Source organism: Phyllobates terribilis, unplaced genomic scaffold, assembly GCF_046119375.1.
Source record: "Phyllobates terribilis strain yellow unplaced genomic scaffold, ASM4611937v1 Scaffold_1__5_contigs__length_1240528914, whole genome shotgun sequence".
Taxonomy (NCBI): Eukaryota; Metazoa; Chordata; class Amphibia; order Anura; family Dendrobatidae; genus Phyllobates; species Phyllobates terribilis.
This window is the reverse complement of record NW_027362761.1, coordinates 175,396,334-175,414,642: the sequence shown is the minus strand read 5'-3', so window position 1 is coordinate 175,414,642 and position 18,309 is coordinate 175,396,334.

The window sequence follows — 18,309 nt, the reverse complement described above, 5'->3', positions numbered from 1 at the left end:
CAGCTCACCCCGAAGCATTTACCAGACACCGGATCCGAGCTTACCGGGATCTCTATGACCCAGTAAGGCATAACCGGAATCCCTGGAGAACTACAAGTCCCAGGATCGCTAAGGTACTGATACGTAACAGAGCCAGGAGACGCTTAGGACCCGCATACTGGGAGCGTGAACTCCAAGACAAGGCCCTACCACAAGGTCAGCCTGCGCAGGACAGAGACAAAGTTAGGCCTAGCTCCAGGCAGGTCAGAAACTTACTACGCTGAGGCAAGAAACAGGAGGCCCTACACCCGCTCATTGGGGAGGATCCTGATATGCACCCTTCACCCTACAGTGCTCCGGGATGTGCCTGAATTTCCACCAGTAAAAGGTACTGAAGTGACTATCGTGTCCGTTCCCGTTCTTGCTCTGACCCAGCTGGGTCTCGCCTGTCCTGCATTCCCCCTGCATACGCTGCCCTGAGGCCTAGCTCCACCTGTGGGGAGCTATACCATCGAGCTGCCTTATCACCGGCCTCAATGGACTGCTGCAGCGCTGGTGCTTCTCACCAGATACCACAGGTGGCGTCACAAACTCTTATAAAATTAGCAATTATCCACCCTTTTAAAGAGTGACCCCAGGGTACGGGCCCGGGAGCCGACCACCGCGACATCCCAAAGGCCAGGCAAAGGCCTGGGTACCGAGTCATCCCCATCCCCTGGGCTAGTCACATCCTCCTCCACCTCCTCTGCTGACCTCATCAACTGGCTGACTGTGGGTTTACAGTAAGTGGGATCTCCAACCTCGTCATCATCACCCTGTGTGTTCTCACACCCGTCGTCCTCAGAGCCAACCTCTTCCTGCCCTGACCGAAAAGTCAAGTTGTCGCTCCAATCAGGTATTTGAGTCTCATCATCGTCTTCATCATTGTCTCCACCAACAGGAGTTACAGTTTGGGAACGAGGGTCTACATTATGCTCAGAACCTTCTTCATCTGGTCCTGGATCCGACTCATAAAGATTCTGGGCATCAGTGCAGATCATTTCCTCCTCTGGATTAACAGAAGCTATGGAGCAGACCTCCATTTCCCAGGCTATAGTATGAGTAAACAGCTGTGCAGACTCAACCATCTGTGTTACCCCATACTCAGACGGGCAGCTGGAGACTTGGGAGCTGTGAGGAAGCAAGTGTGATTGGGGTGACACCTCTGAGGACTGAAGTATTTGTGATGTTGAAGTTGAGGTGGAGGAGAGCCCACTTGAAGGAGCACTTGATATCCGTTGAAGCACCTGCTGTTTTTGTGCCTCATCTGGAATTTGTAGCGATGGACGTGTCCGTAAGAAAGGGATCGTATCACATTGTCCATGAAAAGAAGTAGACATCTAAGTTTGGCTGGAAGATGGTCTTTCTTCTGCAGATGTTACTCCCCCCCACCGCGGGGGGGCTCGACCCACCAGCGGACAGGCACCAGTATTGGGAGAGGGGGGGCTGGCGGTCAGGGTCCACCGCGGCTCTGGCACAAACCCGGCGACACGGAGGTCGCACGGGCAGGAACGGACTGACTGTGTCGGCTTCGCACTCCAGAGTAGTCCCTCTGCACGCTCGCGCCCGTAACCTCAAAGGGATGCTCAAGCAGCTTTTCTTCCCAGGGCTGTTCCCCGCCCAGCAGGAACGTGGGGGAGCTCAGGTCGGCCTTCCACTGTACTCCCTTACCTCCCTCGCCCTCTTTCCTTCTTCCGTTCTCCATCTAACCCCTCGGCTCTGTGGTGTCCCCTCTCCCTCCAGCTCTCTCCTTCTCACAGGTGGACTACCGCGTGTATTCACACTGTGGCGAATCTTTTGGGCCCAGGCATAAGAAGTTGTCGAGGTAATGGATAATATGTGCCCCCTTAGAAACGTCTATTACAACCCATTCGAGGAAGCAACTAAACACCTCAAATAGTGAGCAGGATCTGGAGCACCCCATGGGCAAACAGCAATCTATATAGTATGCTCCTTCCCAGAAGCAGCCCAATAGGTGGACACTATTCGGAGGCACAGGTAGTAAGTAACCGGAATGCCGCATCAATGTCTGTTTTGGCCATTAGGGTGACCCTTCCCAACTTCTTGATCCGCCTGATTGCCTTGTCAAAGGATGTACAGTATATACTACTGTACTTGGTTCCGCGTCGATGTTGTCGTTTACTGACCTGCCCCTTGGATATGACAAATGGTGGATTAGTCCGAATGTATTGGGTTCCGTTTTTGGCACAACTCACAAAGGGGATACCACTACGTCTAGTAAGGAAAATGTTCTGAATGGAACCGCCATTCTACCTAAAGATATTTCTTTTTTTAATTTTCTTGTCATGACGTCTGGGTGTTGGTAGGCTGATTTTAGATTTTTACTCCAGCCTTTCTTGATTTTAGAAGGGCATTACATGCATATATCTGTGTCTCCCACTCATTTTACTCCTCCACCTCTTTTCTTTTCGCATGATTATATGTACTTGTCACTTTTCCATGTGTTAGTTGTGTCTTCTGAGCAGTTTGTCAGCTTTTGGACACCTTTGAAGTGTTTTCTATGTGTTTTCTATGTGTTTCTATGTGTTTTTGCTTGCCTGCCATTGGTTTTAACGGTGTTCGAAGGTGTTCGACGAACAGTTCGACGAACAGTTCGGCGAACATACGGGTGTTCGACGAACCGAACCGAACTCGAACACTACGGGGGTGGCTCAACACTATTAATAACACTCCTTTGAAATGTATTACTCACAAGACTGCTGCATTTCCCCTCACTATCAATGGAGTTCACCAAGAAATTTTGGACTTGGTTGTTTTAGATAATTTATCCTCTCCAGTTGTTCTAGGATTGCCTTGGTTAAAACTGCACAATCCTTTATTGGACTGGTCTACTAATGTGATTACATCTTGGAGTTCGAAGTGCTATGATAAATGTTGTAATTGTCGCATTGCGGCTGTGGAAAAAGGGGAATTACCTGTACCTATTCAAGATTTTTGGAGGGTTTTTTCGGAGGAGGAGTCGCAAGTTTTACTTCCTCATAGGGATTATGATTGCGCCATTGAGTTTGTTCCGGGAGCTACTCTTACCAAGAGTCGCTTGTTTAATCTGACTATCCCTGAAAGAAAGGCCTTGGAGGAGTACATACAGACTAGCCTGGCTGCTGGTCACATTAGACCTTCTAAGTCGCCTGTGGCAGTTGGATTTTTCTTTGTTAAAAAAAAGGACGGCGGCTTATGTCCATGTCTGGATTTTCGTGAAATTAATAAGATAACCGTACGCAATTCCTACCCATTGCCATTAATTCCTGACTTGTTTAACCAGTTAGTGGGGGCCAAGTGGTTCTCCAAAATTGATCTCCGGGGGGCATACAATTTGTTACGAGTGAAGGAGGGTGATGAATGGAAAACTGCTTTTAACACTCCGGTAGGTCATTTTGAGAATCTGGTGATGTCTTTTGGCCTTACCAATGCACCTGCATTTTTTCAGAACCTTATTAATGACATCCTGAGACCTTTGATTGGTAAGAATGTGGTTGTGTACTTGGATGACATTTTGATTTATTCACCAGATCTGGAGTCCCATTGGCAGAGTGTACGTGAAGTTTTGCAGTTATTGAGTGATAATTCACTCTTTGCTAAACTGGAGAAATATGAGTTCGCTGTGCAGAAAATTTGTTTTTTGGGCTACATTGTCTCCAGTGAGGGCTTTGAGATGGACCCTGTGAAAGTTCAGGCTGTGCAGGAATGGCCTAGGCCTATTGGTTTGAAATCTATACAGAGATTTTTGAGTTTTGCCAATTATTACAGGAAATTCATTAAGAATTTTTCTGTAATTGTTAAACCTCTAACCAATCTCACCAGGAAAGGTGCGAATACGGCCCAGTGGACTACTGAGGCCATTGAAGTGTTTGAGTATCTCAAAGAGAGGTTCAGTTCTGCCCCTATCCTTATGCAGCCTGATGAGACCAAGCCTTTTTTGGTCGAGGTCGATGCTTCATCTGTGGGGGTCAGAACAGTATTGTCTCAGGAGAACAAGGGTGGAGTACATCCTTGTGCCTTCTTTTCGAAAAAAATTTCGGAAACAAAACTGAATTATGATGTTGGAAATCGGGAGTTGCTGGCTATTAAACTTGCGTTTGAACATTGGCGTCATTTTTTGGAAAGCGCTAGATTTCCTATTCAGATTTTCACAGATCATAAGAATTTGATCTATCTGGATGCTGCCAAGCGCTTGAATGCCCGTCAAGCTAGGTGGGCACTTTTTTTCTCGGTTTCATTTTTTTGTTACCTATATCCCTGGTACTAAGAATGTTAAAGCCGATGCTTTATCTCGCAGCTTCTCTCCTACGGTCGGTGCCGAGGAGGAGGAGAGCATTTTACAGAAAGGAGTTGTGGTGGCGGCTTTGGACTCCGTTTTGGAGAATGGGATTCTGAAAGCTCAAGATGATGCTCCATCTAACACTCCCCATGGGAGGTTGTTCGTGCCTAGAGCCTTTAGGAGAGATTTGTTTGTGGCGTGTCATGAGTCTCGGTTGGCAGGTCATCCAGGAATTTCGGAGACTAAGAGACTTATCAGTCGCAGTTTTTGGTGGCCTGGATGGTAGAAGGAAGTCATCAAGTGGGTGCGTCAGTGTACTGTGTGTGCTAGGTCAAAGGCTTCACATACTCCTGCTGCGGGGTTGCTTTGCCCTCTGAAGGTTCCTAGTGCGCCTTGGACGCATCTCACAATGGATTTTATTACTGATCTTCCTGTGTCCGAGGGTTTTACTGTCATCTGGGTTGTCGTGGACCGTTTTAGTAAGATGTGTCATTTGGTTCCATTCATTAAGGTGCCCTGCGCCAAGACACTTAATAAGGCGTTTGTTAAGGAGATTGTCAAGCTTCATGGCGTTCCCATGAATATTGTTTGACAGAGGACCTCAGTTTGTGGCTCGCTTTTGGCGTGCTTTTTGTGACAGGTTGGGAGTCCATTTGTCATTTTCGTCTCGGTATCATCCTGATTCTAATGGACAGACTGAAAGAAAGAACCAGGATGTTGAACAGTTTTTACGTTGTTTTGTGGCGGACAATCAAGAGGTGTGGTCTGAGTTTCTGCCTCTCACAGAATTTGCTCTTAACAATCATACATCATCCTCTGCTGGGTGTTCTCCTTTTTTTTGTTGTACTGGGAGACATCCGTCTTTTGGTTCGTTCTCCAAATTGGGGTCGGCGGTGCTGGAGGAGGAGAATTTTTCAGGTGATTTGGAGAGAGATTGGACTAATGTACGTTACAACCTTCAAAAGGCTAACAAGAAGTCCAAGAAGTATTTTGACAGGAAACGTAAGGAGGTTTTGTTTACTGTGGGTGACATGGTTTGGTTGTCCTCAAAGAACCTGCGGTTGAGGATTCCCTCTAAAAAACTGGGTCCTACGTTTGTGGTTCCATTTAAAGTGCTTCAGGTTGTTAACCCGTCTGCTGTTAGGTTGGATGTCCCTACTTCCTGGAAGATTAATCCTGTGTTTCATATTTCCTTGTTGAAAATGGCTGATGTATCTGATAGGGACGCCACTGTCACAGTTCCTCCTGTGGTGGAAGACGGCGAATATGAAATTTCTTGTATCTTGAATTCTAGATGGCATAGAGGGAGATTACAGTATCTTGTCTCCTGGAAGGGTTTCGGTCCCGAAGACAACTCCTGGGTAAGGACGGATGATGTCTCTGCTCCTAGGCTTGTTAAAGCTTTTCACAGGAGGTTTCCGGAGAGGCCCGGGCCTGGAGGATCCGGAGGATCCTCATAAAAGAGGGGATACTGTTAGAACCCTCCTGTTTGTTTTTTCCATCTGGTGTTTTGCAGTCACGTGACCATCTGCCTTTATATTCCAGCTCCGCCCTTATGGCTGTGCTGGACTTCAGTGTTTGACTGTTTCTCTAGGCTGGTGCTTCGGTGCCTTTCTCTGTCAAGTTCGCTTGGTCCTCTGGGACCTCTAGTACATTTTTGTCAGTTTGCCTTTTTGCGTTCTGCAACAACTTCTCTGTTTTGGAGGTGTCCCATTTTTGTTCCAGTCCTTAGTTGTTTTAGGGACCCTTTCCTTAATTCTATAGGTCTTCGTTCAGACTAGTCGAGGACTAAGGCGGGTCTGGTCACTAGGAACAGGTTGCCCGCTACATCGTTGGGATTCAACTTAGTCTTACTGTAGGGACAGCTTTCCCCTATCTTTCCTTAGTACATGTTGCAGATCATAACACATATATACCAGGGTGGGTCCAGGTTGGTTAATATACAGTGAAAAAGTGTTTGCCCCCTTCCTGATTTCTTATTCATTTGCATGTTTGTCACACTTAAATATTTCAGATCACAACACAAATTTAAATATTAGACAAAGATAACACATACTAGACAAAGATAACACAAGTAAACACTATATACAGTGACTGATGAGCAGTATATACAGTGACTGATGAGCACTATATACAGTGACTGAGGAGCAGTATATACAGTGACTGATGAGCACAATATACAGTGACTGAGGAGCAGTATATACAGTGACTGATGAGCACTATATACAGTGACTGATGAGCACTATATACAGTGACTGAGGAGCAGTATATACAGTGACTGATGAGCACTATATACAGTGACTGAGGAGCACTATATACAGTGACTAATGAGCACTATATACACTGACTGATGAGCACTATATACAGTGACTGATGAGCACTATATACAGTGACTGATGAGCAGTATATACAGTGATTGATGAGCAGTATATACAGTGACTGATGAGCAGTATATACAGTGACTGAGGAGCACTATATACAGTGACTGATGAGCACTATATACAGTGACTGATGAGAAGTATATACAGTGACTGATGAGCAGTATATACAGTGACTGATGATCAGTATATACAGTGACTGATGAGCACTATATACAGTGACTGATGATCAGTATATACAGTGACTGATGAGCAGTATATACAGTGACTGATGAGCACTATATACAGTGACTGATGAGCACTATACAGTGACTGATGAGCACTATACACAGTGACTGATGATCAGTATATACAGTGACTGATGAGCACTATATACAGTGACTGATGAGCAGTATATAGTGACTGAGGAGCACTATATACAGTGACTGATGAGCACTATATACAGTGACTGATGATCAGTATATACAGTGACTGATGAGCACTATATACAGTGACTGATGAGCACTATGTACAGTGACTGATGAGCAGTATATACAGTGACTGATGAGCAGTATATAGTGACTGAGGAGCAGTATATACAGTGACGGATGAGCACTATATACAGTGACTGATGAGCACTATATACAGTGACTGAGGAGCACTATATACAGTGACTGAGGAGCACTATATACAGTGACTGATGAGCGCTATATACAGTGACTGATGAGCACTATATACAGTGACTGATGAGCACTATACACAGTGACTGATGAGAAGTATATACAGTGACTGATGAGCACTATATACAGTGACTGAGGAGCAGTATATACAGTGACTGAGGAGCACTATATACAGTGACTGATGAGCACTATATACAGTGACTGATGATCAGTATATTGTGACTGATGAGCAGTATATACAGTGACTGATGAGCACTATATACAGTGACTGATGAGCACTATACACAGTGACTGATGAGCAGTATATACAGTGACTGAGGAGCACTATATACAGTGACGGATGAGCACTATATACAGTGACTGATGAGCACTATATACAGTGACTGATGAGTACTATATACAGTGACTGATGAGCACTATATACAGTGATGGATGAGTACTATATACAGTGACTGATGAGCACTATATACAGTGACTGATGAGTACTATATACAGTGACTGATGAGCACTATATACAGTGACTGATGAGCAGTATATACAGTGTCTGAGGAGCACTATATACAGTGACGGATGAGCACTATATACAGTGACTGATGAGCACTATACACAGTGACTGATGAGCAGTATATACAGTGACTGATGAGCACTATATACAGTGACTGATGGGCGCTATATACAGAGACTGATGAGCACTATATACAGTGACTGATGAGCACTATATACAGTGACTGATGAGCACTATATACAGTGACTGATGGGCGCTATATACAGTGATGGATGAGTACTATATACAGTGACTGATGAGCACTATATACAGTGACTGATGAGCACTATATACAGTGACTGAGGAGCACTATATACAGTGACTGATGAGCACTATATACAGTGACTGATGAGCAGTTTATACAGTGACTGATGAGCACTATATACAGTGACTGATGAGCAGTATATACAGTGACTGAGGAGCAGTATATACAGTGACTGATGAGCACTATATACAGTGACTGATGAGCAGTTTATACAGTGACTGATGAGCACTATATACAGTGACTGAGGAGCAGTATATACAGTGACTGATGAGCACAATATACAGTGACTGAGGAGCAGTATATACAGTGACTGATGAGTACTATATACAGTGACTGATGAGCACTATATACAGTGACTGAGGAGCAGTATATACAGTGACTGATGAGCAGTTTATACAGTGACTGATGATCAGTATATACAGTGACTGATGAACAGTTTATACAGTGACTGATGAGCACTATATACAGTGACTGATGAGCAGTTTATACAGTGACTGATGAGCACTATATACAGTGACTGATGAGCAGTATATACAGTGACTGATGAGTACTATATACAGTGACTGATGAGCACTATATACTGTGACTGATGAGCAGTATATACAGTGACTGATGAGTACTATAAACAGTGACTGATGAGCAGTATATACAGTGACTGATGAGTACTATATACAGTGACTGATGAGCACTATATACTGTGACTGATGAGCAGTATATACAGTGACTGATGAGTACTATAAACAGTGACTGATGAGCACTATATACTGTGACTGATGAGTACTATATACAGTGACTGATGAGCAGTATATACAGTGACTGATGAGCACTATATACAGTGACTGATGAGCAGTATATACAGTGACTGATGAGCAGAATATGCAGTGACTGATGAGTATTATATACAGTGACTGATGAGCACTATATACAGTGACTGATGATCAGTTTATACAGTGACTGATGAGCAGTTTATACAGTGACTGATGAGCAGTATATACAGTGACTGATGATCAGTATATACAGTGATGGATGAGCAGTATATACAGTGACTGATGATCAGTATATACAGTGATGGATGAGCACTATATACAGTGACTGATGAACACTATAAACAGTGACTGATGAGTACTATATACAGTGACTGATGAGCAGTTTATACAGTGACTGATGAGCACTATATACAGTGACTGATGAGTACTATATACAGTGACTGATGAGCAGTATATACAGTGACTGATGAGCAGTTTATACAGTGACTGATGAGTACTATATACAGTGACTGATGAGCAGTGTATACAGTGACTGATGAGCAGTATATACAGTGACTGATGAGCAGTTTATACAGTGACTGATGAGCACTATATACAGTGACTGATGAGTACTATATACAGTGACTGATGAGCAGTATATACAGTGACTGATGAGTACTATATACAGTGACTGATGAGAACTATATACAGTGACTGATGAGCAGTTTATACAGTGACTGATGAGCAGTATATACAGTGACTGATGAGCAGTTTATACAGTGACTGATGAGCACTATATACAGTGACTGATGAGTACTATATACAGTGACTGATGATCAGTATATACAGTGACTGATGAGTACTATATACAGTGACTGATGAGCAGTATATACAGTGACTGATGAACACTATATACAGTGACTGATGATCAGTATATACAGTGACTGATGAGCAGTTTATACAGTGACTGATGAGCACTATATACAGTGACTGATGAGTACTATATACAGTGACTGATGATCAGTTTATACAGTGACTGATGAGTACTATATACAGTGACTGATGAGCAGTATATACAGTGACTGATGAGCAGTATATACAGTGACTGATGAGCAGTTTATACAGTGACTGATGAGCACTATATACAGTGACTGATGAGTACTATATACAGTGACTGATGATCAGTATATACAGAGACTGATGAGCACTATATACAGTGACTGATGAGCAGTATATACAGTGACTGATGAGCACTATATACAGTGACTGATGAGCAGTATATACAGTGACTGATGAACACTATATACAGTGACTGATGATCAGTATATACAGTGACTGATGAGCAGTTTATACAGTGACTGATGAGCACTATATACAGTGACTGATGAGTACTATATACAGTGACTGATGATCAGTTTATACAGTGACTGATGAGTACTATATACAGTGACTGATGAGCAGTATATACAGTGACTGATGAGCAGTTTATACAGTGACTGATGAGCAGTTTATACAGTGACTGATGAGCACTATATACAGTGACTGATGAGTACTATATACAGTGACTGATGATCAGTATATACAGTGACTGATGAGCACTATATACAGTGACTGATGAGCAGTATATACAGTGACTGATGAGCACTATATACAGTGACTGATGAACAGTATATACAGTGACTGATGAACACTATATACAGTGACTGATGATCAGTATATACAGTGACTGATGAGCAGTTTATACAGTGACTGATGAGCACTATATACAGTGACTGATGAGTACTATATACAGTGACTGATGATCAGTTTATACAGTGACTGATGAGTACTATATACAGTGACTGATGAGTACTATATACAGTGACTGATGATCAGTATATACAGTGACTGATGAGTACTATATACAGTGACTGATGAGCAGTTTATACAGTGACTGATGAACACTATATACAGTGACTGATGAGCAGTTTATAGTGACTGATGAGTACTATATACAGTGACTGATGAGCACTATATACAGTGACTGATGAGCACTATATACAGTGACTGATGAGCAGTTTATAGTGACTGATGAGTACTATATACAGTGACTGATGAGCACTATATACAGTGACTGATGAGCAGTTTATAGTGACTGATGAGTACTATATACAGTGACTGATGAGCACTATATACAGTGACTGATGAGCACTATATACAGTGACTGATGAGCAGTTTATAGTGACTGATGAGTACTATATACATTGACTGATGAGTACTATATACAGTGACTGATGAGCAGTTTATAGTGACTGATGAGCACTATATACAGTGACTGATGAGTACTATATACAGTGACTGATGAGCAGTTTATACAGTGACTGATGAGTACTATATACAGTGACTGATGAGCACTATATACATTGACTGATGAGTACTATATACAGTGACTGATGAGCAGTTTATAGTGACTGATGAGCACTATATACAGTGACTGATGAGTACTATATACAGTGACTGATGAGCAGTTTATACAGTGACTGATGAGTACTATATACAGTGACGGATGAGCACTATATACAGTGACTGATGAGCACTATATACAGTGACTGATGAGCACTATATACAGTGACTGATGAGCAGTTTATAGTGACTGATGAGTACTATATACAGTGACTGATGAGCACTATATACAGTGACTGATGAGCACTATATACAGTGACTGATGAGCAGTTTATAGTGACTGATGAGCAGTATATACAGTGACTGATGAGCACTATATACAGTGACTGATGAGCAGTTTATAGTGACTGATGAGTACTATATACAGTGACTGATGAGTACTATATACAGTGACTGATGAGCACTATATACAGTGACTGATGAGCAGTTTATAGTGACTGATGAGTACTATATACAGTGACTGATGAGCACTATATACAGTGACTGATGAGCAGTTTATAGTGACTGATGAGTACTATATACAGTGACTGATGAGCACTATATACAGTGACTGATGAGCACTATATACAGTGACTGATGAGCAGTTTATAGTGACTGATGAGTACTATATACAGTGACTGATGAGCACTATATACATTGACTGATGAGTACTATATACAGTGACTGATGAGCAGTTTATAGTGACTGATGAGCACTATATACAGTGACTGATGAGTACTATATACAGTGACTGATGAGCAGTTTATACAGTGACTGATGAGTACTATATACAGTGACGGATGAGCACTATATACAGTGACTGATGAGCACTATATACAGTGACTGATGAGCACTATATACAGTGACTGATGAGCAGTTTATAGTGACTGATGAGTACTATATACAGTGACTGATGAGCACTATATACAGTGACTGATGAGCACTATATACAGTGACTGATGAGCAGTTTATAGTGACTGATGAGCACTATATACAGTGACTGATGAGCAGTTTATAGTGACTGATGAGTACTATATACAGTGACTGATGAGCAGTATATACATTGACTGATGAGTACTATATACAGTGACTGATGAGCAGTTTATAGTGACTGATGAGCACTATATACAGTGACTGATGAGTACTATATACAGTGACTGATGAGCAGTTTATACAGTGACTGATGAACACTATATACAGTGACTGATAAGCAGTTTATACAGTGACTGATGAGCAGTATATACAGTGACTGATGAGTACTATATACAGTGACTGATGAGTACTATATACAGTGACTGATGAGTACTATATACAGTGACTGATGATCAGTATATACAGTGACTGATGAGTACTATATACAGTGACTGATGAGCAGTTTATACAGTGACTGATGAGTACTATATACAGTGACTGATGATCAGTATATACAGTGACTGATGAGCACTATATACAGTGACTGATGATCAGTATATACAGTGACTGATGAGTACTATATACAGTGACTGATGAGCAGTTTATACAGTGACTGATGAACACTATATACAGTGACTGATGATCAGTATATACAGTGACTGATGCTTACAGAGGATTATGCCCATTATTTCTGCAGCCCATACATTGGAACCCTCCACTGCACAGCAGCAGTATTAGCACAGTACACGCAGAACGTCCATAAGCCCCGTCCCTTTCCCACCTGCTGACGTCACAATACCACTCGCTGACGTCACAACAGACTCCTTACCGATATGATCCGAAACTGGGCAAGTTAGCAGCCACACCGCGGAGGAGGCGCAAGCGAGAGGTCCTGACCCAGGGAGGAGGAGCCATTACCCAGAGCGACTGGAGAAGCAGCAGATGTAATGGGAAACTGCCTAGTAATTCGAGGTCCAGAGATCGTCTATTTATACAGAGGCTCCATCTTGTGGCCACTGTGAATTATAGCAGCTTCCTGACACCATGCTTTAAGTTACCATGTAACTTCGGAAGGAAGGACTCAAATGAGTAAAGGTGACATGTAACTATAATACCATGGGGAAACTGTGGCCCATAGCAACTAATCAGCACTAAGTACAACGTTAATTCTATACAAAATGACAGCAGTGCAGCGATTGGTTGCTTTGGGCAACAATTAAGTTACATTTAGATGGTTTTAGAAATCTCTATTTCTAGGTGCGTATAGAGATCCATGTGTCTGTGTGGGTATATATATATATATTTGTGTGAGTACATGAATATATAAATGTATGTGTATGTATGTATATTTGTAAGTATATCTATATAGGTATATATGTGTATGTAAGGATGTTTATTAGTGTGAGTACATGTATGTGTATGTACGTATAATTTATGCTTTCATTCCGAAATATCCATCTATAGATATACACACATATGTCTCTCTATATATAGAAAATATACTGTAGATGCATACACACAAATGCTTGTGTATGTTTGTACAGTATATTTGATATATATAGAGGTGTATACATATGTATGTATACGTGTATATATAACTGCATACTTGTGAGCATCAATGCATACATTTATGTGTATATGTTGTGCCTAGTTGTGTTTTATGAAGTTCTGCAGCAGCTGAGGTATGTATTATGAGGTTCTGCAGCAAAAAGGTGTGTATTAAGAATAATGTATGGTATAATTTGGACAACCCCTTCTCATTCATCATGTTTGGCTTCATTAAAACACCTATATTTACCTCCCTGCCGGCACTGCTCCAGAGATCATGGCACTCGCGCTTCCGGGGCTCACGTGAGATTGTTATGTCACGTGAACCCTGAACCTAAACATCACTGACGTCACTGTACACATTGATTTCTTTGCCTGTGTGGATTGGATGGATTGTTCCCGACTTCTGGTGAGAATTTCATGTCAATAGCACCTTTAGAAATTTACTTAGAATATTAGTGACATGTTCAATACATATTTCACAAGATGTAGATGACAAAAAAATTTTTACATGAAAAATGTACTTATGTTTTCTGAGCCACTGGATTTCCTGTACCATCTGAACCCTCTGTACTGAAGACTAATATACATGTTAAATTTTTTAAAAGCCTGATGGTTCAGAATATTTACACGCTTGTCAATCGGTGAGATGGCTAATCTCTTTGATTCATATTCATGTTGTACCCTAAGGATTTCATACAATGTGAGTTTAGAATAGTACCTTTTGGTGATAGTGATGCAGAACTCAAAATTTGGACTGTATTGCGAGATATTTAGAAAGCTCTGTACAGTACCTATATCCATTCACCTTTAAAAGAATGTCCATTTCTTCAGCAAGATCAAGTTTTTAAAAGATTTGCTGGAAGCTGGGGTACTGTGATGAGACAATGGAAGAATGTCTCTCTCACCAATGGATAAAAAGGAAGATGACACAACCTGCAACTGTTGGACTTTGGAGAGACACGTTTATTAAGTTCTGCACAATACCTATTTGTATGTCTAGAACTGAAAGAGTGTCCGGTTCCCCACCAAGATAAAGTTCTCAAAGGTGCCTTGATATTTAGTTTTGGTTTTAGACATGTAATTACTATGTTTCTTCAACTGTTGAATTTTCTGTATCATCAGGCTCTTTTTTTTAACCTTATAGGCTGTGTGCCCACTATGCGCTTTTTAAGCGTTTCCGCAGCGGCAATTCTGCTGCAGAAGTGCTTAGAAAATGTTTGGTAAAAGGCCTGCCATGTTCCCCAATGATAATCCACATGTGCTGTGCACATGCTGCGGCAATTTCCGCTGCGGATTATCATTGCAGAAAAATCCGCAGCACTACCAATTATTTTGCGTAATCGCGGCGTTTTTGCGCCATTGATTTTCATTGAATCGCTTAATGTTCGCATGACTACATGTGCACATGCGGATATTAAGCGTTTCAATGTGCGGATGGTACCCGGGTCTGGAGGAGAGGAGACTCTCCTCCAGACCCGGGTACCATAGTACCTGTAAAAAAAGAAGGAATTGGAAATAAAAAAAATACATTATACTCACCTTCTGATGGCCCTCGGTCTTCATAGCGATGCATCCTGGCTTCCCGGCGGCTCGCGATGGTCTAAAAGGAGCTTCCATGACGTCATTTAGTCATGTGACGGGTCACACGACCACTGGCGTCCATTCTTTTACTATAACTTGGTCACAATATATAAATCCATGCCGTTTGCATGGATTTATATAGTGTGACCAAGTTGTCAAGCACTTTCCAAGTAATGCTAAAATCGCTTGGAAAGCGCTTGACAACCCGCATGCGGAAATGCATGTGAAGAACGCTTCACATCCGCAAGTCCCTGGCAGGAAAACGCATGTACAATCCGCATGTACAATCCGCATGTACAGTCCGCATGTACAATCCGCATGTACAATCCGCATGTACAGTCCGCATGTACAATCCGCATGTACAGTCCGCATGTACAGTCCGCATGTACAATCCGCATGTACAATCCGCATGCGTTTTTTTAATCAGGGAGATGCAGAAACGCTCAGGAAAAATCCGGAGCATATCTGCATCGTGGGCACATAGCCTTATAATAGGAAATATTGGTGTGAAAAATTGCACAAATTTTGGAGATGGAATGGCCAGCTAAAGAGTTTGGAGGAGGCTGGATTTTTTAACACCATGTGTTCATGCCTTCAATACTAACACACATGGTGTTAAATTAATTTTAAGCAGCCTGATGGTTCAGAATATTTACACGCTTGTCAATCAGTGAGATGGCTAATCTCTTTGATTCGTATTCATGTTGTACTCTAATTTCATACAATGTGAGTCAGAATAGTACCTTTTGGGGGAATGAAGATAAGTGGTATCCATTGATGAGATATGGGAAGAACGCACCGATTAATGGATGAAAAGAATAGTGACGTAGAGATCAAAATTTGGACTGTATTGCGAGATATTTAGAAAGTTCTGTACACTACCTATATCCATTCACCTCTAATAGAATGTCCATTACTTCAGCAAGAAAAAGTTTTTAAGAGATTTATCCGAAGCTGGGGTACTTTGATGAGACAATGGAAGAATGTTTCTCTCAACAGTGGATAAAATTAAAGATGACACAACCTGCAACTGTTGGACGTTAGAGAGACACATTTATTAAGTTCTGCACAACACCTATTTGTATATCTAGCACTGAAAGAGTGTCCGGTTCCCCACCAAGATCAAGTTCTCCAAAGGTGCCTTGATATATATTATTGCTTTTATTCATGTAATTACTATGTTTCTTTATCCGTTAAATTTTCTGTATCATCTGGCTTTTTCTTCTTTTTAACCTTATATAATAGGAAATATTGGTGTGAAAAATTGCAAAAATTTTGGAGATGGAATTGACGCGCCCCCTGGGCCAGTGTTGTTTGGGGAATACCCGGAGCCGGATCAGATGGGGGTTGTAGTCTCCGAGTGGCGGTGACCCGGTCCGTGCCCAGGGTGTCAAGCTCAGTGAGTGGCAGTCCTACAGATGTTGCTGGATGTTCTTTAGTGTCGACTACGCCACCCGTTGATTTGCGGTCAATACGGCCGCCGCTGCAGCAGGGTCCGCTGAGGCTGATGGTGTGTGTGCAGCTTCTGATAGTATAACCCCCAACGGGAGGGGTATAGCCTCAGGGGGTCAGTTGTAGAGGGTGGTGGTTGTGGTGGTGCAGTGAGGGTGGTATTAAGACTCAGAGTCGGGCTGTGCAGTTCAAGGTGTTTACTTACTGCTGTTGTTCTGGTCACTCCGGCCTTGAGTGACCGCCCGAGCCGTGCTGCGTCCACCAGGTCCTGGACTCGGCCAACCCCCAGGTAATTCTGGAGCGTGATCCTGAGCTCCCTCTCTGACGTTCCTTTTCTCTGGCCTTCCCCACCAGGGATCCACCTATGTCCGGCTCCCTCGAGTCTCTTGGTGGGTACACCTCCTCTGGGTTCCCTGACCCTATACTTGGTCTGCCTTCCTGGTGGATATAGTGGGGGGTCGTGGCAGATCCTGCCCACAACCTCCGGTCTCTGGCTGAGGATTAGTGCCCTCCACCAGCTTGGGATCCGGTACCCTTGTGCCAACCCTTCACCCTGTTGCTTGTATTTGGGTTCTTGGGGTTCCCTCTTCTTCCCCTCTGGGTCCTTCTGACTCCTCTCTCTCTTCTTCCAGGACTGCTTGACCCTCTACAACAGGCTGACTAGTAGCTGTCTGCCTGTCTGACCCTGATCTAAGATGGTTCCCACCTTATATACTCCCTCTATGTGTGAGCTCAGGTGACCAGCACCCAATGAGCTCCTAGCATTACCCAGACTGCTCCCCCTATCTGCCCCTACACTACTGGGATGTTCCACCCCCCTCCCACTCCAGCCAGGGACAGACACTATCGTACCTGCACATAAACTGGTGGGAGTACCGTCGATCTGTCCCCCGGAAATGGGATGTATGTAGTGTATGCAGCCTACTGAGCTCAGTTCCACACTCCATCCTTACCCGGGAGTGGAATATCACACCTCTGGCTTGAGGTGCAATACCCCTGTAGCAGCCGAATCCTCAGGGTGCTACAGAATAATCAGCTGAAGGGGTTGGAGGAGGCTGGACTTTTTAACACCATGTGTTTATACCTTGAAGACTAACATACATGTTGGTAAATTAATTTTAAGCAGTCTGATGGTTCAGAATATTTACACACTTGTCAATCGGTGAGATGGCTAATCTCTTTGATTCGTATACATGTTGTACCCTAACTCGTTCACACACTATAGGTCAGAATAGTACCTTTAGGTGGAAAGAAGATAAGTGGTGTCCATTGATGAGATATGGGAAGAACGCACCGATCAATAGATGAAAAGAATAGTGACGCAGAGCTCAAAATTTGGACTGTATTGCGAGATATTTAGAAAGCTCTGTACACTATCGATATCCATTCACCTCTAATAGAATGCCCATTTCTTCAGCAAGATCAAGTTTTTAAAAGATCTGTTTGAAGCTGGGGTACTTTGATGAGACAATGGAAGAATGTCTCTCTCACCAGTGGATAAAA